Below are 21,785 nucleotides of genomic sequence, written 5' to 3'. Positions count from 1 at the left end.
GGGCCCAGGAACTTCCTTTTCCCACTGAAAGGAATACATTGTTGCTGTTTGAAGCCCCCCCCCCCCCCCCCCCCCCCCCCCCCCCCCCCCCCCCCCCCCCCGCCAACCACTAGGGCTCTGCCAACTGTGTGTGGTTTTCTTGGGAAGGATCTGAACTTTTGCACTGAGGTGAGGGTTGGTGCAGATTTGAGACCCTCGTGGCATGGATGGCTATGAGGGATTGATGCTAGCCCCCTTCAGACGGGATATTCCTATTTCTTCCTGATCTCTTTCTTCTGGTGTCTTGGCCCTTATCCCTCCCTATGCTGAGCTGAGCTGTTGCACTTAGCCAGGTGGCCTGCAATAACGTGCAGGAGGGCAGGTTCTGTTGGATGCAGTGCTAGCTCATTCCCCTTGCCCAGCCTCAAATCAGGTCTCAGGTTATTGCCAGCTCTCCAAGAGGACCTGCTGTCTGGGTAGAGGCTACCTTTCCTGAGGTATCCCTAAGTTCTTTCAATCTTCTCCCCCGTGTCAAGTCTGTGGACCTGAACCCTCTCAGGGCAATGGAGGACCTCCTTTCCTGAGCCAGTTATGGTGTCCCAGTCAGGGAAAAAGCCAAGTGTCTTCTGTGGGAAAAGTATGCTTCATGGTGTTCTCCCAAAAGTGAGGGTGTTAGAGCTTGCCCAGGACAACCTGAGAGCAGGCTGTTGCTGGAAGTGTTACAGGCAGACTTTTCTGAGCACTTACCCTGCTCTAAGGGCTCATTTGTTATCTTTGTTTTACAGATGGGGCAACTAAGCCTCAAAAGTCACATAACTAGCTAGTTCTGGCACTTGATGTGGGTCCAGGCTGTGTGATTTCATTTGAGTTCCTAACCCTGAAACCAAGCCCAGGGTTAGGTGCTCTGAATGGGGGGCCAGGGATAACCATTTTCCTGGGACTCCTAGCCTCTGAGATAGATCATGACAGTCCAGGGCAAAAGCTGTGTCACAGGTACTCAAAGACAAGATGCTCTAGGGGAGGAAGAGACGAGTTTCTGTTGTGTGCCAGGGCTTGTGCTGGGCACCGAACTCAAGGCAAAAGGACAAACGTGGGCAACGGGCCAGGGACTGCTTGGAGGAGCACACAGGGCTGCACCTCGCCATTGATGAGGGGCAAAGGTGGAGAAACCACTGGGAATAGGGAATTATATTCTGATGCCAGTAGGAGGAGGTATGAGATCCGGTGCCTCCATTTCCAGAAGGGGCGTGACCTTGGCCAGGCCTCCCCCTCTGCGCCTCAGTTTCTCACCAGTGAACCTGGACAACAACCCCTCCCTTCCAGGATGGGTGACAAAAAAAAAAAAACATATAGCACACAGCAGGCACTCCCTAAGTGTGTGCGCGTGTATGAGAAGACGCCGTGGGCTCCCGCAAAAAGGCTACACACGCAAAAAGGCCAAGGGCGCTAGAGCCTTAGAATCGCCAGCAAAAGCTCTGCCTCCAGCGACTCCAGGAACGAGGCGCATGCGCCAAGCGATGCCGTCACAGTCACGTCCTGAGGCGATCGGCAAGGGCCGTGAGAGGCAGGCTCTGATTGACAGGCCAGCCTACCTGTCAGCGAGAAGCACTCCCTTAGGCCTAGGACGAAGATGCTGTTGACTGGGGATAGCCTCAGCCGGGGGCGGGTTCTTTGCCGTCCTGGTTACTATGACGCCCGGCCCCCGCCCCCTCGGCTGGCCGCCATCTTGTTGTTGATCCGTACCCAGTGGGCAGCGCCGGGAGCTGGACCGAGCGGCCGGTGCGGGGCCGCTACTGCGGGGCTCATCCACCTGCGCTGCCTGCCAGGGGCGGGCCGAAACCTGGAGGCCCGGGGGGCCCAGCTCCCGTGGGGAGCCGTGGGCGCCCACTGCCCGGGCTGGGCCGGTGAGTGACAGGAGCCGGGCCGAAAAACCGGCCTGACGCCGGCGGGGCTGGCGGCGGCGGGCGCGGGGTTGGAGCCGGCACGCGCGGGGCTGAGGCATCCGCCAAGCATCGCTCGAACAGTGCTCGAGCGCCCTAACCCGCCTCCCGTGGCGCCTCCCGGATACCGGCGCTGAGGCGGGTGGACAGCCTCGGGGTTGAGGTCTGAGCCCCGCGCCCGAAGGCCGGCCGGCGGGGTAGTGGGAAATTAGCTCCGCTGACCGGTACCGCTGAAACGTGTCCATTGCCAGCCTGATGCTCTCTGGGGTGTTCTGTTGCTGCCAAGTGAGAAATACACTTACCTCTTTCTTAGATGTGGTTCCTGCAAGTGTTTTTCAGACTGCTTGGAAACTTAGACTAGATGAACCAGGCTAAAGCCCCTGCGAACCCAGGCAGGCCAGTGTCACGGCCCTGTGATTCTGGCAGGGCTAAGGCCCTCTGCCAGGCTCCTGCCTCCTGTGCTCCTTGGAGCTCACTGTTTGCTTCTTCCTGAAGAGCCTGCTTAAATGTTCATGATGCCCGAGTTTTATTTTGGAACATAATTTCTTTGGTTTGTGACCATTTTTTGGTCTTGTGGTAAAGTCTTCTTTTTGCTCTAGAAGAAAGTGAGTATTATGGTGATGACTTGGTTGATTTTATCTCCTGAAGAGATACTCTGCCAGTGTAATCAGGAGACAAAGGAAAAGTAGTACTGTGTTAGAATCAGAAAAAGAAATGAAACTTTAATTTTTGTCGTTGTGATGGTATGGAACTGCCAAATTAACTTTTAAGAGGCTAAGTGTATCTTGCCCAATGAAAACAGACTGTCAGGCCTCCTTCCTGTGAGGGTGGAAGGGTTAGAGACCTTGGGCAAGGTGTTAGATCTAGGAAGAGTTCTGAGTGCTCCAAAACACATTGCTCTTTCCATGTGGTCCCTTGACTCCTCTGCAAAGGCTCTTTGTATGTGGTCATAGAAAAAGCCTGCATGAGTGAACTAAGAAGTGAGGCAACAATACTTTGTGCATTTGTGTCAGGATCTTGTCATCTTAGAATGTTTAATTTTGAAATAAACTAGCTCCTTTTTAAAAAATTTTAATTTATTTTTTTTTTAATTTGTGAAAGAGACTAGCTCCTTAATCAGGAGATCCTTTTTGAGAAGATGCTGAAACCAGAAGAGGCCTGTTGCTGTGGCCTTACTTGTGAGAACACAAAGACTCTTTCTTGTATTTATGTAATTCACCTGTAAATGTCAGCACTTTTAACTATCATGAGCAACAGACACACTTTGTGACGCTCTGGAGATCCTACACTGAAGTCAGAAACTGCTTCAGGCTTGGGATGAGATCTGATGTCCTAACGTGGCATTCAAGCAGTCAAGGTGCTGCTGCCCAGCGGGCCCCAGCCCACCTCTCCAGGGCTTATCCTAATCCCCATTAACCAAGTGATTTGCTAGACATTCCATACATGGAATTTCCCTACACAGTTCTCTTGCCAGCTGAGTACAGTGACTTTTGCTCCTCTTTGGAATATCCTTTTTCTTCATCTCCACTTCTCTTTTCTCCAGGGTCCAGCTCAGCGAAACACTTCCCAGATGTTCCAGTCCCAGAGGGTACTCTGACCTGCAGCAGCATTATTGCCCTTATTCAAAAAACAAAATAGTATTTGCTTTTTAAAGAATATTTTGTTTGTTTCCTCTAAGACCTAACCCATTTCCTACAGAGACTGTGTTTTTGTGTCTTCTTGTACCTGCATGTAGTAGATGAGAACTAAATGTTTATGAGAGTGTGTTAAATTTGTCTGAGTTCGTAACACCCTCTGTATTTAAACAGAGAAATGGAGAGAATAGGCACGTAGAAATGAGAATTTGGTGGCCATGGATCTCTACCTCCTGTCCTGCCTGAAGTGCTTGTACCTCAGTGCTGTAGAACAGAGGCAGAACTTGCTCAAAGTGCAGAACTGAAGCCTGAAAACAAAGTAATTCTGCATCTCAGAAGAGGCTGTGTGGCCCATCCCCTCCCTGGCTAAGATGCCATATTGATTCTTGGAGAAAACATGTATAGGGTGAGCATAGGGCTGGGTGCTGAGATTCTTAGACCCCCTTCTTGGGTGGGTCTTGGTCTCACAGCCACCTTGGACTACTAAATGTGTCTATTATTTGCTGCTTTCCCTGGTCCCAGTGCTGCCCTGAGGCTATAAGGAGCAGTGAGGAGAGAGCTGGGGAAAGGCCGCACAGTGCTCTCCATCTCTGACTTCAGACAATGGAGCAGTCAGAGATTTTGTTTGTGCTACTGGATGTGTGCTTTTGCCTTGGTTTTAAATCAGATTTTATTTTCTCCCTCTATTACAGCAGAATGTGAGCAATGGATTCTGAGTGGGACAGCCTAAGACATGTTGGTTCTCTTATGAAAAGTGATAGATCAAGGCTGTCATATTTGCTGCTATGGTTTGAAGTTGCATTTATGTAGGAGGCATTACAAATGAGTTTTGATGGGAAAACCTGTTCGAGGGCTGGATCCCTGTTAGGGACATTGTTTTGTTGCTTACAAAATCTGCTAATCTCTTCTGTAAAAGTTTCATTTGTGGGTAGAGGTTTAGATCATTTATTCCTTTCCCTTCATTTTACAGAAGCTGGGCAGTCTAGGTGAGTAGGTTAGGACTGGACTCTTTTCAAGTCTAAAATTTGATGTCCACGAACCAGCTTGAAGTCCATAAAAATCTGGGTGTGTTAGGATTAAATGAACACTTATAAATGACTTATTCTGTAATTGAAAAGTCAGGTAATGACGAGTGGTGGTGAAGATGTGGAGAAATCAGAGCCTTCATACACAGAGAATGGTATGAATGTAAAATAATGCAGCCAGGGACAAATCAGGTATTTTTTATGTTTGTGCTAGTAGATCTGTGCTTTTGCCTGGATTTGGAAAATAGTCTGGCAGTTCTTGAACTGCTTAAACATAGAGTTACCATATGACCAAGCAATCCCACTCCTAGTTATCTACCCAAGAGAAATGAGAGCATAATGTCCACACAAAAACCTGTATATGAATGTTTATAGCAGTGTTATTTATAGTAGCCAAAGAGGAAAACAACTCAACCATCTTCTCAGTTGATAATAAAAACGTGGTGTATACATACAATGGAATATTGTTTAGCAATAAAAAAGAATGCGGTGCTGTTACATGCTACAACATGGATGAACCTGGACATGTGAAATGAAGGAAGCCAGACGCAAAGGATCACATATTAAATGATTCCATTTGTATGAAATATCCAGAATAGAGATCAGAAGTAGATTAGTGATTGCTTAAGGCTTGGAGGTAGATGAGATCATAGGGGAATGATAGCTAAAGGTTATTGGGTTTCTTTTTGAGGTGACGAATATGTTTAAAAATTGTAGTGGTAGCTGCACATGCCTATGAATATACTAAAAACCATTGAATTGTACGCATTAAGTGGGTGAATTGTATGGTGTGTGATTGTTAACTCAAAGCTGCTATAAAAAACAACTTATGTAAGTAATATATATTCACTAGTTTAAAAAAAAAGATAAATATATGAGTAACAGGAAGAAATAAAAATAAAGGAACATCCATAACTTTCACTGTTTTAGTGTATAACCAGACTTTTTTTTCCCTTTGTCTTTAATTTTTACAAAAATGAGATGATGCCATACATCCTGACTTGTACCTTTTTGCAGTCAGCAATATATTATAAACATCCGTGTTGGTAAATGATGCATTTACATCATGGGCCAGTTGGCAACAAATTGAGGGAAGCAGAATGTAAGGGACTAGGGTGAACTAGCAAGCGCAGGCTTATCTGAAGGGTCACTGTTGCTCAGTTCCAGCCAGTTGTGTACCACGTCTTGTGATTTTTTTTTTCTAAAGAAAACAAGAAATCTGAATTTTTATGTGAAATTTCATGATTATGTATTTATTAAAAAAAATGTTTTACTTATTTTTGAAAGAGAGAGAGAGAGACAGAGTACGAGAGAGAAGGAGACACAGAATCCGAAGCAGGCTCCAGGCTCTGAGCTGTCAGCACACAGCCTGATGTGAGGCTCGAACTCCTGAACCGTGATATCGTGATCTGAGCCAAAGTCAGATGCTTAACTGAGCCATCCAGGCATCCGCCTGATTTTTTAATTTGGCAATGAATTAAGGAAATTTGAGCCACTTTGCTAGTGAAAAAAAATCCCTTTGCAGACCAGAAATGGCAAAAAATTTGAATTGCCTGTTGTGTACATTCCCAGCTAAAGTGGAGCAAGGTGACAGTCTGCCTTCTTGTTTCAGCTCTAACACTGTAAACAAGTGTCCTTTTAGTGGTCTGCTTAGTACCATATTTTAAAAATATTTTTGTGCTTTTTGGGAATTGTGCTGCTTAAAATGGCTCTCAAGTGTATTGCTGAAGTGCTGTTAATCTTCTTAAGCACAAGAAAAGAATATGGAGAAAATCTGTGTATTAGATAAGTTTTATTCAGAAATGAATTATAGTACTGTTGACTGAGAGTTCAGTATTAATGAGTCAGTAATATCCAGTAGTCCCCCCTTACCCATAGGGTATACTTCCAGGACGCCGGGTGGATGCCTGAAACTGAAACTGGACCTTATATGTACTATGTTTTTTCCTATACATACATACCTAGAATAAAGTTTAATTTATAAATCAGGCACAGTCAGAGACTAACAACAACAATAATAAATTAGAACAGTTGTAACAATATACTGTAATAAAAGTTGTGTGGATGGAGTCTCTCACAATGTCTTGTATTGTACTCAGCCTTGTGATGATGTGAGATGGTAAAATGCCTACATGATAAGATGAAGTGAGCTACATGATGTAGGCATCGTGACATAGCTGTTAAGCTACCAGTGACCTTCTGAACATACTTTGCTTCTGGACCATTTGCTTCTGGACCTTGATTGACTCTGGGTAACTGAAACCATGGAAAGCAAAAGCATGGATAAGTGGGGGGACTACTGTATTTTAAAGTGTCTTTAAATAGATATGTACAGGTTATATATTTTATGTATGTAGCTCTGGAAGGTTATGAATTGCTTGGTTGACAAACATGTGACCAGAGGCTCACAGAAACCTAACCCTATTTTTCCCCTAGGATAGGGGCTTGATATTTGCTAATTTGGTGTTAGCAGTGACTTTATAAAACGTAGCTACTGAGAATAATGAGAAGTCTTATGTATCAGGCTACTTTTGTTCAATGTGATATTTTAGAGTTTCATCCATTTTGTTGTGTTACTTTTTATTCCTGAGTAGTATTCCTTTTTATGGCTATACCATTTGCTGATGGGCATTTGGGTTGTTTCTAATTTGGGGCTCTTATGAATAGAGAGAGATGCGATAGATGTTTTCATACAAGTCTGTGTGTATACATACCTTTATTTCTCTTCAGTAAGTATCTGAGAGTAGAATGGCTCTGACTTACAGACTATTTATTTATTTTGAGAGAGGAAGAGACAGAGTGTGAGTGGGGGAGGGGCAGAGAGAGGAGACACAGAATCTTGAAACAGGCTCCAGACTCTGAGCTGTCAGCACATCAGAGGAACACTGTTTCAGGAAATGTTAAGAGTCCTTTGGACTCTGGGCCCAGTTTTGTTATTCATCCCTCATAGCTTTCAGCTCCAAGCTTCATTTTCTGCTTTTGTGGGATTTCTATACCTTCCCATCATGAGACAAGAACTAATGGACGCTCCATTGAGGTGGGAAGTTGAAGTAACCAGGAACAGTTTATTGCAGGTACACACAAGCTTCTAGATGGAGAGGGTCTGTTCGCTTTAGAACTTACATCAGTGCTTATATCCTTCTGGATTTCTTTAAGTGATGCAGGCCAGGAGGCTTCTTGGTCATTCACAGGGTTCACAGAATTCATCCTTCATCTCTCTATGGAGCTTGGCCTTGGTGATTTTTGCGTTTGTAAGTGTTCAGGCCTACTTACCACAGTGGACACTGCCTCTTTATTTTTTATTTTATTTTTATTTTATTTTTTAATGTTTTTATTTATTTTTGAGACAGAGAGAGACAGAGCATGAGCAGGGGAGGGGCAGAGAGAGAGGGAGACACAGAATCTGAAGCAGGCTCCAGGCTCTGAGCTGTCAGCACAGCCGATGCGGGGCTCGAACTCATGGACTGTGAGATCATGACCTGAGCTGAAGTCGGATGCTCAACGACTGAGCCACCCAGGTGCCCCGACACTGCCTCTTTAGACTGTTAGTCAAGTGGGGTGTATTTTGCTACTTTAAATTTTAATTTTGATACTGTGAATTTTAATTCACATGGAACTTTTTAAAGTTTGCGTCTTCTTTGTCTATGATCTTCCATGTGTAGTGTTAGAAAACTGGTACCAACCCAGAGGTCTTAGTTAAGTGTTCTAGATTTTAATTTCTGGGAGCAGCAAGCAGTGATTTTTGTGAGGAGTATTCATCCTTTAGGTCCACCCCCCCACCACCCATTAAAAATCATTTCCACATTTTGCCTATTCATAGCATCTGCATTGTTTTACCATTGACTTCTTGGGCCAGTGGTCAGTGGCTAGTTTCTTGATTATCAGAGTCCTCTTAAAAAAATTTTTTTTTAGGGGCACCTGGGTGGCTCAGTCGGTTAAGAGGCCGACTTCAGCTCAGGTCATGATCTCGCGGTCCGTGAGTTTGAGCCCCGCGTCAGGCTCTGTGCTGACAGCTCAGAGCCTGGAGCCTGCTTCGGATTCTGTGTCTCCCTCTCTCTCTGCCCCTCCCCCGCTCATGCTCTGTCTCTCTCTCTGTCAAAAATAAATAAACATTAAAAAAAATTAAAAAAAAATTTTTTTAATGTTTATTTTTGAGAGAGAGAGAAAATGAGAATGAGTGGGGGAGGGGCAGAGAGAGAGAGAGGGAGGGAGACACAAAATCTGAAACAGGCTCCAGGCTCTGAGCTGTCAGCACAGAGCCCGACGTGGGGCTTTAACCTATGAACTGTGCCGAAGTTGGATACTTCACTGACTAAGCCACCAAGGCACCCCCTTAAAGTTAGATTTATAATGCAAGTAACTATTATAGGATTTAGATGTGTTTTTTTTCCTCTTATTTATTGATAAGGAAACATTTTCTTTTTCTTTTTTTAGTGTTTTTGATCCCTTTGTTTTATTTTTTAAATTATTTTTTACTTTTTAATTTAATTTTTTTTAACTTACATCCAAATTAGTTAGCATATAGTGCAACAATGAGTTCAGGAGTAGATGTCTTAATGCCCCTTACCCGTTAGCCTATTCCCCCCTCCCACACCCCCTGTAGTAACCCTCTGTTTGTTTTCCATATTTATGAGCCTCTTATGCTTTGTCCCCCTCCCTGTTTTTATATTATTTTTGTTTCCCTTCCCTTATGTTCATCTGTTTTGTATCTTAAAGTCCTAATATGAGTGAAGTCATGTGATAGTTGTCTTTTCTCTGACTAATTTCACTTAGCATAATACCCTCCAGTTCTGTCCATGTGGTTGCAAATGGCAAGATTTCATTCTTTTTGATTGCTGAGTAATACTCCATTGTATATAAATACCACATCTTTAAAAAAAAATTTTTTTTTAACGTTTATTTATTTTTGAGACAGAAACAGAGCATGAATGGGGGAGGGTCAGAGAGAGAGGGAGACACAGAATCTGAAACAGGCTCCAGGCTCTGAGCGGTCAACACAGAGCCTGACGTGGGGCTCGAACTCACGGACCACGAGATCATGACCTGAGCCAAAGTCGGACGCTTAACCGACTGAGCCACCCAGGTGCTCCTATAAATACCACATCTTCTTTATCCATTCATCCATTGATGGACATTTGGGCTCTTTCCATACTTTGGCTATTGTTGATAGTGCTGCTATAAACATGGGGGTGCATGTGTCCGTTGGACACATGCACCTGTATCCCGTGGGTAAATACCTAGTAGTGCAATTGCTGGGTCGTAGGGTAGTTCTGTTTTTAATTTTTTGAGGAACCTCCATACTGTTTTCCAGAGTGGCTGCACCACCTTGCATTCCCAGATAAGGAAACATTTTCAGATGCTGTTCTCAGAAAGGTTTCTCCTGACCATGGACATTGATGCCGGTTGTTAGCACCCAAAGTGTTTCTGGGAGAATTTGAAACCCTCCAAGATTATGTTCCCATTCTTGAAAATATTGTGAAGTTTTCCAGGATACCGTGCTTTCTTGAGGTGGGATAGCTATGGAATCTTAGACATTTTTTAGAGTGTGGAGACTTCGGGAATTATTGTATTCAATTTCTAGGTGGTGACTACAGTTGCAGAGAATAAGTGATTTTCTTAAGTGAACGTCTGATTCTGAAACTCGGTCTCTCTTCCTCACCCCCTGTGGCCTTGCTTCCCTGCCAGCATGACAAGGAACGGAAGGAATATTGTCTCACTAGTCTGAAAGTTTTGGGGTTCCCACATCATTTTGTAAAGGCAGTAAACTTTCTAAGCAAATGAACCTTCAGGTATACTGCTGACAGTGCTAATAAGTTCATGCAACAAGTGATGCCTACCTCAGCTCTCCTAGGAAGCAGTCAAGGAGAGTGAATGCTGGTATTTTTAAGTACTTTCTAGCTGTGGAATCTTACTTTGACAAGTCAGCTGACTGACTTCTCTGTTTACTACTATCCATGTAATACTGGTTAATCACACCTACTCCCCTTACCTCATGGAGTTGATCAGATAAAGGGAAAACTTGTCAAATGGTTAATGTATGACTTACTTTAATTTCTCAAAAACTATTTGGAAATAGTTTCCTTTGGCTCCCATAGTTTTGCCCGATCCAGTCCACTCTACACTGTGGGCTGTGCAAATCTGAGTCCTTGGCCTGTTTGAAGCTGTTCAGTGACCTCCCAGTAGGAAGTGGGTCAGGTCCCAGCTCCGGAATGTAGATGAGGAACTTCCTCACCTGGTTCTTAATGGTCTCTAACTGCATCTCTTGACCCTCTAGAGTCAGATGTTTCAGGTGACTCTCTTTCCTCCCTCTGAGCCATTGCCCATGCTTTTATTCCCTCACCCCACCTCCCCATCTCGCTTCCTGTCAGACTCTAGTTATCTTTCAGATTTCAGTTTAGATGCGGTATGTTCTACAAACCCTTTCCTGACCTGCACCTTCCATCTTTGTTAATGGCCACTCTTGGTGTTACATTCCTCATTGTAACATTTACCATAGTCTTAAATTTGCTTATTTGTCTCTCCTTTCTACCTGTCCTGCATCCTCACTTTCAGTTTTCTGAGGACAAAAACTGTGTTTGTCTTAGTACAATATTTGTTCTATGGGGTCTCATTCATTGTAGCCACTCAACATATACTTAATTATATACTTTAAATTTTTTTTTGCAGATTTTACTTTAATGGTCCTGGATTGATTTGGAGACTTTATAGTTGCTATTTGGTCACAAACCTGATTTAGTGGAGAGTATTTTGAAACTTATTTATGAAGATTCTGCTCAACTGGAAGATGTGTGGGTCATGGCCAAGTAGCACACTAGATACTTTAGGCAAGCACAAGATGTGCATAGACCGTTTTATTTATTTATTTATTTATTTATTTATTTATTTATTTATTTAATATTCTGCATGAAGATTAAAATGATTTCTTTAGCATAAAACAGAATGAATGCTTAGAAGTTTCTTCTGTGTTTGGGAAAATGTATTATAAAATATGTGATTGTGTTAGCTATTTTATGAGTCTCTCTAAAGAAAGTGCCTAACTTTGGCCTCAGGGAGATGAATATTAAGCTTGAGTAACTCCCCAAAGCAGAGTGTACCAGGCAGGGCTGCTTGGACCCTTAAGCATGTTAACTTGGCTGTTTACAGTGCTGTATTACTTTTGATTGGTAAATTGTGAATAAAGCAGAGCTGTGTGGGTTTTATTTAGGTAATAAAATTTCTCACTTTTGGTCTATACTACTTAACCTTTTCAACTCCTTCAAACAACTGTCAGTGACCCTTTGGGAGACAAAAACCACACAGGAATTTGAACAGGTAAAGTTTAATATAAAGAATTGTTAACTGTAATTGAGGATTGGAGTAATGAGAATTTGGCTAGTAAAAAGTAGAGTGAACTCTAAGTCATATAGAAATAGCATATGTAGGAGCAGCCATTACCCCTAGCATTGATACAGAGCACTCAAGGAAGATCCCTTCTGAGGGCTGAGATTCGTATCATGGAGATGGGGGTGGTCATACCTAACTGGATGGCAGAGAAAGTCATTGTGGTGCCACATTGGCAGAACATGCTAGAAGTCTACCCTCTAAGATGTTGGAGAAAGCCACTTATGGAGAGGCGTTTTGCTGGAAGCACTCTCTCTACTTCAGTGAGGTGTCAGAGGAAGCTGCTGGCCACTGTGTGCTGCTGACCGTGATACATTCTGGGAGTCAGGCAGCCACCAGTGGCTGGGCACTGAAAGGAGCTGACTGGGTGGCAGAGGCCTGGTGAGAGGAGCATATTTTTTTGCAGACTTTCCCTAGTGTCTTTCACTGACAAAACTTAACATCTGGCAAAGGAAAAATATTTAATGAGTCCAGCTCCGTTTTTGCAGAGTGGGTGGTGATGGTTGGGTTTGGAGGCAAGAGATAATACACTGATAACTGGTAAGCTGCTATTTGTCAGAGTTATATGAACAGGTTGTTAATAATTTAATAAGTATTTTCTTGACAGAATACTGTTGTTGCTACCATCTGTTTTTAAATTTGTGTTAATGTAGGAATTAAGTGCGTAAGTGCTGTTCTGTTCTAGCCAGAGACAACTTCTGTTCTGAATTTTTTCATCATAGGTTAGTCATCCAGTTTTAAAATTTCATATAAATGGAATAATACTATATGGAATAATACTTGTGTAATAAATAATACTAAATGGAATAATACTCTCATGTAGGGCTTCTTTCACACAGTATAATGTTTTGAGAATTCCCTGCTGTTTGTATCAGTAGTTCATTCCTTTTTATTGCATTGTGCAAACATTCCGGTTTGTCTGTTCTGTTGATGGACATCTGGGCAGTTTCCATTGTTTGACTTACGAGTAAAGCTTCTATGAACATTTTCGTACAAGTGTTTTTGGGGGATATACACATATATTCATTTCTCTTGGGGAATAGAGGAATAGAGGGGAATAGAATTGCTGGGTTACAGGTAGATGTGTGTCTAGTTTTAAACGAAACTTTTGGGTTGTCTGGGTGGCTCGGTCAGTTAAGTGTCCGACTTCGGCTCAGGTCATGATCCCATGGTTGGGGTTCATTTTTCTTCCTATATGGATGTCTTCTTGTTCTAATACCAGCACCATTTGCTAAAAAGATGTGTATCTGTTATCTCTTGACTCCAAAACTTAGTAGTTTAAATATTTTATTTTATTTTTGGGAGGGCGCAGAGAGAGAGAGAGAGGATCTGAAGCGGACTCCGTGCTGACAGCAGAGAGCCTGATGTGGGGCTTGACCTCATTAACTCATGAGATCATGACCTGAGCCCAAGTTGGACACTTAACTGAGCCACCAGGCGCCCCAAAACTTAAGCAATTTAAAATAGCAAACATTTATTGCCTCAGTTTATGAGGATGAAAAATTTGGAGTGGCTTAGCCAGGTGGCTCTGGCTCACAGTCTTTCATGAAGTTGCAGGTTAAGATGTCTTGTGGGACTGCAGTCATCTGAAGGTTTGCCTGGAACTGGAGGATCTGTTTCTAAGATGACTTAACTTGGCTTTTGGCAGGAGGCCACAGTTCTCTGACATGTGGGCTCTCTGAGTATCCTCATGGCATTCTATGATCCTCCTCCAGAATGAATGATCCAAGACAGAGTAAAGAAGAAGCTTCTTATGACCTAGTCACAGACTGTCACTTCTGCCATATTATATTCTGTTCCTTAGAATTGAGTCACTAAGTCCAGCCCATACTTAAGGGGTGGAGAGAAGAAGGCTCTACCTTTTGGGGGAAGAACTATCAAAAAATTTGACAGTTTAAAACTATCACAACTTTCACTTTCTATTTATTTGCTTTAGCACTTATGTAAAAAATGAATTGACTATAGGTATGGACCTATTTCTGGGATCTCTGTTCTGTCAATTGATCTATTTGTTTATATGCTAATACCCACTGATAAGTCTTGAAGTCAGTAGTATATAAGTCACCCAACTTTATTCTTCTTTATAAGATTGATTTGGCTATTTAGGGTTCTTTATATTTCCATACACATTTTAGAATTAGTTTTCCAATTTCTCTAAAAAAAAGCCGGCCGATATTGTGGTTGGGATTCCATTGAATTTATTGGTTCATTTGAGGAGGATTGACATCCTAACCATATCAAGTCTTCTAATCCATACACCTGGTGTAAAACTCCATTTATTGATGTCTTCTTTAATTTTTCTGGATTGTTTGGTTGTTTTCACTGCAGAGATTTCACGTATCTTATAAATTTATCCCAAGATGTTTGATGTTATTTTAATACTATTGTAAATGAAATGTCTTTTTTTTAGATTTTACTTACTAATTTAATTTTTTTAATGTTTATTTACTTTTTTGAGAGAGAGACAGACAGAGCATGAGCAGGGGAACGGCAGAGAGAGAGGGAGACACCGAATCAAGAAGCAGGCTGTAGGCTCCAGGTTCCAGGCTCTGAGCTGTCAGCACAGAGCCTGACGTGGGCTCAAACTCATGAACTGCAAGATCGTGGCCTGAGCCAAAGTTGGACACTTAACCTACTGAGCCACCTAGGCACCCCTATCTATCTATCTATCTGTCTATCTATCTATCTATCTATCTATTCATTTTATTTATTTATTTATTTATTTATTTATTTATTTATTTAAGTAATCTCTGCACCCAACATGAGGCTTGAACCCACAACCCTGAGATCAAGAGTTGCATACTTCACTGACTGAGCCAGCCAGGTGCCTCATAAATGAATTGTCTTTTAAAACGTTATAGTAAAATGTAGAAAACAAAATTTTACTATTTTAACTATTTTTAAGTGTGCAATACAGTAGTATTAAGTACATTCACAGTGTTGTGTTACCATATCACTATTTCAAGAACTTTTTCCATCATCTCAAATACAAGCTCTGTATCTATTGTACAGTGTCCTATTTTCCCCTCCCCTCAGTCCATTGTAACCTCTAATATACTTTCTATCTCTAATATACTTTCTACCTCTATGAGTTTGTCTGTTTTAGATATTTGATATAAATGGAATCATATAATTTTTGTTCTTTGATGCCTGGCTTATTTCATTTAATATTTTCAAGGTTCATCTATGTTATAGCATGTATCAGAATTTCATTTCTTTTTATAACTAAATAATATTCCATTGTATGTATATAACACATTTTATCTGTCCATTCATCTGTTAACGGACACAAGTTGTATCTACTTTTTGGTTATTGTGAATAATGCTGCTATGAACATTAGTGTGTAAATAATTGGTTTGAGTCCTTGCTTTCAGTTCTTTTGGGTAGGAGTGGAATACCTAGGAGTGGAATTGCTGCACCACATGGAAATTCTGTGTTTAATTTTTTGGGGAACTACCATCCTGTCTTCCACAGTGACTGAAACATTTTACATGCCTACCAGCAGTGCGTAAGACCAGTTTCTCCACATCTTTGCTAACTTTTTTTTTTTAATAATAGCCATTCCAGGGGCGCCTGGGTGGCGCAGTCGGTTAAGCGTCCGACTTCAGCCAGGTCACGATCTCGCGGTCTGGGAGTTCGAGCCCCGCGTCAGGCTCTGGGCTGATGGCTCAGAGCCTGGAGCCAGTTTCCGATTCTGTGTCTCCCTCTCTCTCTGCCCCTCCCCCGTTCATGCTCTGTCTCTCTCTGTCCCAAAAATAAATAAACGTTGAAAAAAAAAATTTAAAAAAATAAATAAATAAAAAAAATAATAGCCATTCCAATGGGTGTGAGGTAGTATCTCATTGTGGCTTTCATGTGGATTTTTCTAATAACTAAGGATGTCGAGCATCTTTTCGTGTACATATTGGTATTTGCATATCTTCCCTGGAGAAATGTCTAACCAAGCAAGTCCTTTGACCACTTTTTGAATTGGATTGTTTATTTTTTTGTCTTTAAGTTGTGGGAGTTCTCTATATTGGATATTAATCCCTTATCAGATGGTATGATTTGTAGATATGTTCTCCCATTCTGTGAGTTGTCTTTTCATTCTCTTGACAGTGTCCTTTGATGTACAAAAGTATTTAATTTTGATGATACCCAGTTTACTTTTTCTTTTCTTGCCTGTGCTTTTGTTGTTATAGCTAAGAAATCATTGTCATATCTAAGGTCATGAAATACCCCCCTCATGTTTTCTTCTAAGAGTTTTATAATTTTAGCTTGTAAGTTTAGGTCTTTGATCCATTTTGAGTTAATTTTTGTATATGATGTGAAGGAATGCTCCAATTTCACTCTTGCATATAGCCGTTCAGTTTTCCCAGTACCACTTGTTGAAAAGACTGTCCTTTGCCCATTGATAGTCTTGGCACCCTTGTTGAAAATCATTTGACTGTGGGGTACCTGGGTGGCTCAGTTGGTTGAGTGTGCAACTTTGGCTCAGGTCATGATCTGACGGTTCCTGGGTTTGAGCCCTGCGTTGGGCTTTGCACTGACAATGGAGAGCTGCCTCCTTGCTCTCTCTTTGTCTCTCAAAAATAAATAAGTATAAAAAACCCCATAAAAATATAATTAATTTGGGGTACCTGGGTGGCTCAAGCAGTTAAATGTCTGACATCGGCTCAGGTCATGATCTCCTGGTTTGTGGGTTTGAGCACCCCCACGTCAGGCTCTGCTCTGACAGTGTGGAGTCTGCTTGTGATTCTCTCTTTCCCTCTCTTTCTGCCCCTCCCTGACTCACACTTTCTCTCATAAATAAATGAACTTAGAAAAGATGGGGTGCCTGAGTGGTTCAGTGGGTTAAATGTCCGACTCCTGATTTCAGCTCAGGTCATGATCTTGCAGTTTGTGAATTCAAGCCTTGAGTCGGGCTTCATGCTGATAGACACAGTGTGGTTGGGATTCTCTCTTTCCCTTTCTCTCTCTGCCTCTCCCTTGCTCATGCATGTTCTCTATCTCTCTCTCTAAATAAATATAAAAAAAAAGAAAATCATTTGACCAATATGTGCAAGGGTTTATGTCTGGGCTTCCTGTTGTGTTCTATTAGTCTGTATGACTGTGTTTATGCTAGTACCACACTGTTTTGATTATAGTGGTTTTGCAGTAAGTTTTGAAATCAGGAAATATGATTCCTCCAATTTTGTTCTTCAGGAATTTTGGCTATACAGGGTCCCTTGAGATTCTCTATGAATTTCTGGATAGTTTTTTTTTTTTTTTTCCCTGCAATAATTGTCATTGGTATTTTGTTAGGGGTTACATTTAGGCTGCACATCTCTTTGGGTAGTATTTGTCATCTTAACAATATTAAGTCTTCCAATTTGTCAACGTGGGATGTTTTCCCATTTATTTAGATGTTTCTTTCAGAAGTGTTTTGTAGTTTTCAGAATATAAATCTTTCAACTTCTTAGTTATATTCATTCTTCAGTATTTTATTCTTTTTGATACTATTGGGTTTTTTTTATTAAAAAATTTTTTTTTACATTTATTTCTTTTTGATACTATTGTAAATGGATTGTTTTCTTAATATTCCTTTCAGATTGTTAGCTGCTAAAGTATAGACATGCAGCCAATTTCGGAGCACCTGGGTGGCTCAGTTGGTTGGGCATCTGACTTCAGTTCAGGTCATGATCTTGCACTCTGTGAGTTCAAGCCCCGTGTTGGGCTCTGTGCTGACAGCTCAGAGCCTGGAGCCTGCTTCAGATTCTGTGTCTCCCTCCCTCTCTGCCCCTCCCCCACTCATACTCTGTCTCTCAAAAATGAGTAAATCTTTAAAAAAAAAAAAAAAGAAATCAACCAATTTCTGTGTGTCGATTTTGTATCCTACGAATTTGCTCAATATATTTATTAGTTCTAACAGTGGTTTTGTGTGTGTTTGGGTAATTTTAGGGTTTTCTGCATATAAGATCATGTCTTCTGCAGATGGTTACCTTCTTACTCATTTGGATGCCTTTTATTTTTTTTTCTTTTCTAATTGCTCTGACAGAAACTTCCCTTGTAGTTTCTTCAACCTATTGGTTGTTTAAAGATATGTTGTGTAATTTCCACAGATTTGTGAATTTTCCAGTTTTCTTCTTATTGACGTCTAGTTTCATTTTGTTATGATTAAAGAAGATATTTTGTATAATTTCAGTCTTTTAAATTTTATTCAGACTTGTTTTCTGCCTAATTTATAATCTATCCTAGAGAATGTTTCATGTGTATTTGAAAAAAGTATTTTGTTGGGTTGAGTATATATCTGTTAGGTCTAGTTGGGTTTTAGTGTTGTTCAAATTCTGTTTCCTTATTGATGTTATGTCTGGGTGTTCTATTCATTTCTGAATGTGGGATATTGAAGTCTCCAACTATTGTACAGTGGTCTTTTTCCCACTTCTGTCAACTTCACACATTTTGTGGCTCTGTTATGTGAACATATAATTGTTATTTCTTCTTGTTGTGTTTAACCTTTCATCATGGTGTGCCTGGGTTTAACCTTTCATAATATGGGGTGCCTGGGTGGCTCAGTTGGTTAAGTGTCTGACTTCGGCTTAGGTCATGATCTCACGGTTTACGAGTTCAAGCCCTGTGTCAGGCTTTGTGCTAACAGCTCAGAGCCTGGAGCCTGCTTCGGATTCTGTGTCTTCCTCTCTCTCTCTGCCCCTCTCCTGCTCACGTTCTGTCTCTCTCTCTCAAAAATAAATAAAAACATTAAAAAAATTTTTTAAAAACCCAATCCATCTATATGCAGTCTATAGGAGAGTCAAATTAGATATAAAGACACAAAAAGATTGTAAGTAAAGGATGAAAAAAGATATTTCCATGTAATAGTAACCAAAGGAGAGCTGGGATGACTATCCTAATACCAGATAAAATAGACCTTAAATCATTAAGGATTACAAGACCCAAAGGACATTATACTTTTTTAGAAAAAATTTTTAGGGGCGCCTGGGTGGCTCGGTTGAGCGTTCGACTTCAGCTCAGGTCACGATCTCGCGGTCCGTGAGTTCGAGCCCCACGTCGGACTCTGGGCTGATGGCTCGGAGCCTGGAGCCTGCTTCCGATTCTGTGTCTCCCTCTCTCTCTGCCCCTCCCCCATTCATGCTCTGTCTCTGTCTCAAAAATAAATAAATGTTAAAAAAAAATTTAGAAAAAAAAATTTTTAATGTTTAATTTTTATATGTATATATATGTATATCACATACATATATGTATTTGTGTTTTTATTGTCATTAGATTACATCCTTTTATATTGTATGCCTTTAACAAAGATTTTAAAATTTTATGCATTTGTGTTATAAACAATACCAAATGTACAATAATACTAGATTTTATATTTATCTATATAGTCATGTTAACCAGTGTTGTATATTTTTCTTATGGCTTTAAGTTATTCTTTCATTTTAGCCTGAAAGATTCCCTTTAGCGTTTCTTATAGGACAGGTCTATTGGTAATGAGCTCCTTTAGTTTATGTTATTTGGAAATATCTTAATTTCTCTTTCATTCTTTTTTCTAAATTAAAAAAAAAATTTAATGTTTATTTATTTTTGAGAGACATAGCATCGGTCTCTCAAAGGAGGAAGAGGGGCAGAGAGAAAGGGAGACACAGAATCCAAAACAGGCTTTGAGCTGTTAGCATATAAACCCAATGCAGGACTCGAACTCACAGACCACAAGATCATGACCTGAGCCAAAGTTGGATGCTTAACTGACTGAGCCACCTAGGTGCCCCTCTCTTTCATTCTTGAAGGATAGTTTTGCAGGATCTAGAATTCTTGATTGACAGTTTTTTTCTTTCAGGGCTTTAAATATATCATCCCACTGCCTTTTAGAAGATTCTGGAGAGAAATCAGCTGTTAATCTTATTGAAGATCTCTTGTACACTATGAGCTGCTTCTCTCTTGCTGCAAGTATTCTCCTTCTCTTTGGGGTTTAACAGTTTAATAGTACGTTTTTGTTTTATAATGTGTCTTGGTTAATCCTCAAAGAGGGGTTGGTTCATTAGGCTTCTTGCACATGTATATTCATGTCTTTACTCAAGTTTGGAAAGTTTTTGGGCACTATTTTCAGATTATTTTTTTCTGCCCTTCTTTTCCTCTTTTCCTCTCTTCTCTTTCTATAACCATATATTGTTAGATTTGGTGGTGTCCCACAGGTCCCTCAGACTCTTTACTTTTACTCTTTTTTTGCCTCAATAATTCTAGTGTCTTTGCTTCCTCAGGATTTTTTTTCCATCATTTTCCTTTTCCTGTGAATGGTCATTAATTTTTTGTTTCTTTGTTGTCTAATTTTTTGTTAAAACTGGACATTTGAGTATTTGGTAATTTTGCAAATCTTGATTCTCCCACTTCCCAGGAATTGCTAGTTTTTGCTCATTGAGTGCTAGAGACATCCATTTGTGGCTTTTTCAAACTAATATTGGAAATGTGTATCTAGTTCTGTCACCTCTGCAGTTAGTGACCTGGTAAAGATTTCCTTAAATGACTAGCTCCCTAAAGGGGAAAACAGTAAAAACGAGTACTGCCTTCTTAAATGCCCCTGGAAGCCGCTTCAGCCTATGAGTGTTGAAGCAGTGGTCACTGCCTCCTTCAGCTCCTCAGTGATCAAAAGCAGTTGTCATCAATCAAATTATCTTTATTGCCCATCTGAGCCTCCAGCAAGCTGCACCCAGGAATGAGGGCTGGAGGTTGGGTAGTTGCTACCCAAAAGGCTGAAATTTAGCAAAATTCACTAGCCTCTTCATCAATCTATACCTTGGAAGCTTTATGTTTTCCATCTACACTCCAGAGTTCCAAAAGTTACTTCAGTTTTTCCAAATTCAGTAGCTGTTTTGGTGGAAGGATGATGGATTCTTAGAGCTTCCTACTGTGTCATTTTCCATTAATTTACTCCAGTAAATTATTTTTTAATTTTTGTTTTTTGTTACTGCTAGCATATAAAAATATGATTGAATTTTGTATATTGGCTTTTTGTATCCTGTGACTTTGCTAAATTTACATACTAGTTTTGGAAGTTGTTGGGGCACCAACAAATAAGATTTTCTCAATCCACAGATAACATGATTGTTTACATAGAAAATACTTACGAATCTACAAAACAACTAACTTCTTTTTTTTTCTTTTAAAGAATTCACCTTTGTTTATTTTTTTTGAGAGAGAGAGCAAAAGTGGGGGAAGGACAGAGAGAGAGAGACAGAATTGAAAGCAGGATCCAGGCTCCAAGTTATCAGTACAGAGCCTGACGCGGGGCTTGAACTCACGAATTGTGAGATCATGACCTGAGCTGAAGTTGAATGCTTAACTGATGGAGCCACCCAGGTGCCCCTAGAATTTTTTTTTAAAGTTTATTTATTTTGAGGGACAGAGTGAGAGAGCAGGGGAGGGGCAGAGAGAGAGGGAGAGAGAGAATCCCAAGTAGGGTCTGTGCTGTCAGTGCAGAGCCCAACTTGAGGCCAGATCTCACAAATTGTGAGATCATGACCTGAGCTGAAATCAAGAGTCAGATGCTTAACCAAACCACTTAGGTGCCCGTTTTGCTAAAAAAATTTTAAAGGATTTTTGTTTTTGTTCATGACAGATTTTGGTTTATAATTTTTTTTCTTTTTTTATGTATGTATGTATGTTATATTTTTGGTAAGGTTCTGTTTTAGGTTTTGTTATCAGGGATAACTGACCTCATAAAATAAGTTGGAAGATGTGGGGTTTTTTGTTTGTTTGGGTTTTTTTTGTTTTTTTGTTTTTGTTTTTTGGGTTTTTTTTTGCTCCCTGTTTTCTGAAAGAATTTGTGCAAGATTGATGCTATTTCTTCCTTGAATGTTTG

General features: G+C 40.8%; 1 protein-coding gene across 1 annotated transcript in view; it reads left to right on the top strand.

Moving 5' to 3' along the window:
- The first annotated feature begins 1,686 nt into the window (after positions 1 to 1,686).
- The window catches only part of IP6K1 (inositol hexakisphosphate kinase 1), a 60,605-nt gene continuing 40,506 nt past the window's right edge, over positions 1,687 to 21,785 (top strand). The window contains exon 1 of the mRNA XM_043590412.1: positions 1,687 to 1,883. The gene's annotated coding sequence lies outside the window, so the exon portion shown is untranslated. The remainder of the gene's footprint in view (positions 1,884 to 21,785) is intronic.

Source organism: Prionailurus bengalensis, chromosome A2, assembly GCF_016509475.1.
Source record: "Prionailurus bengalensis isolate Pbe53 chromosome A2, Fcat_Pben_1.1_paternal_pri, whole genome shotgun sequence".
Lineage (NCBI taxonomy): Eukaryota > Metazoa > Chordata > Mammalia > Carnivora > Felidae > Prionailurus > Prionailurus bengalensis.
This window is presented reverse-complemented; position numbering and strand designations above follow the sequence as displayed.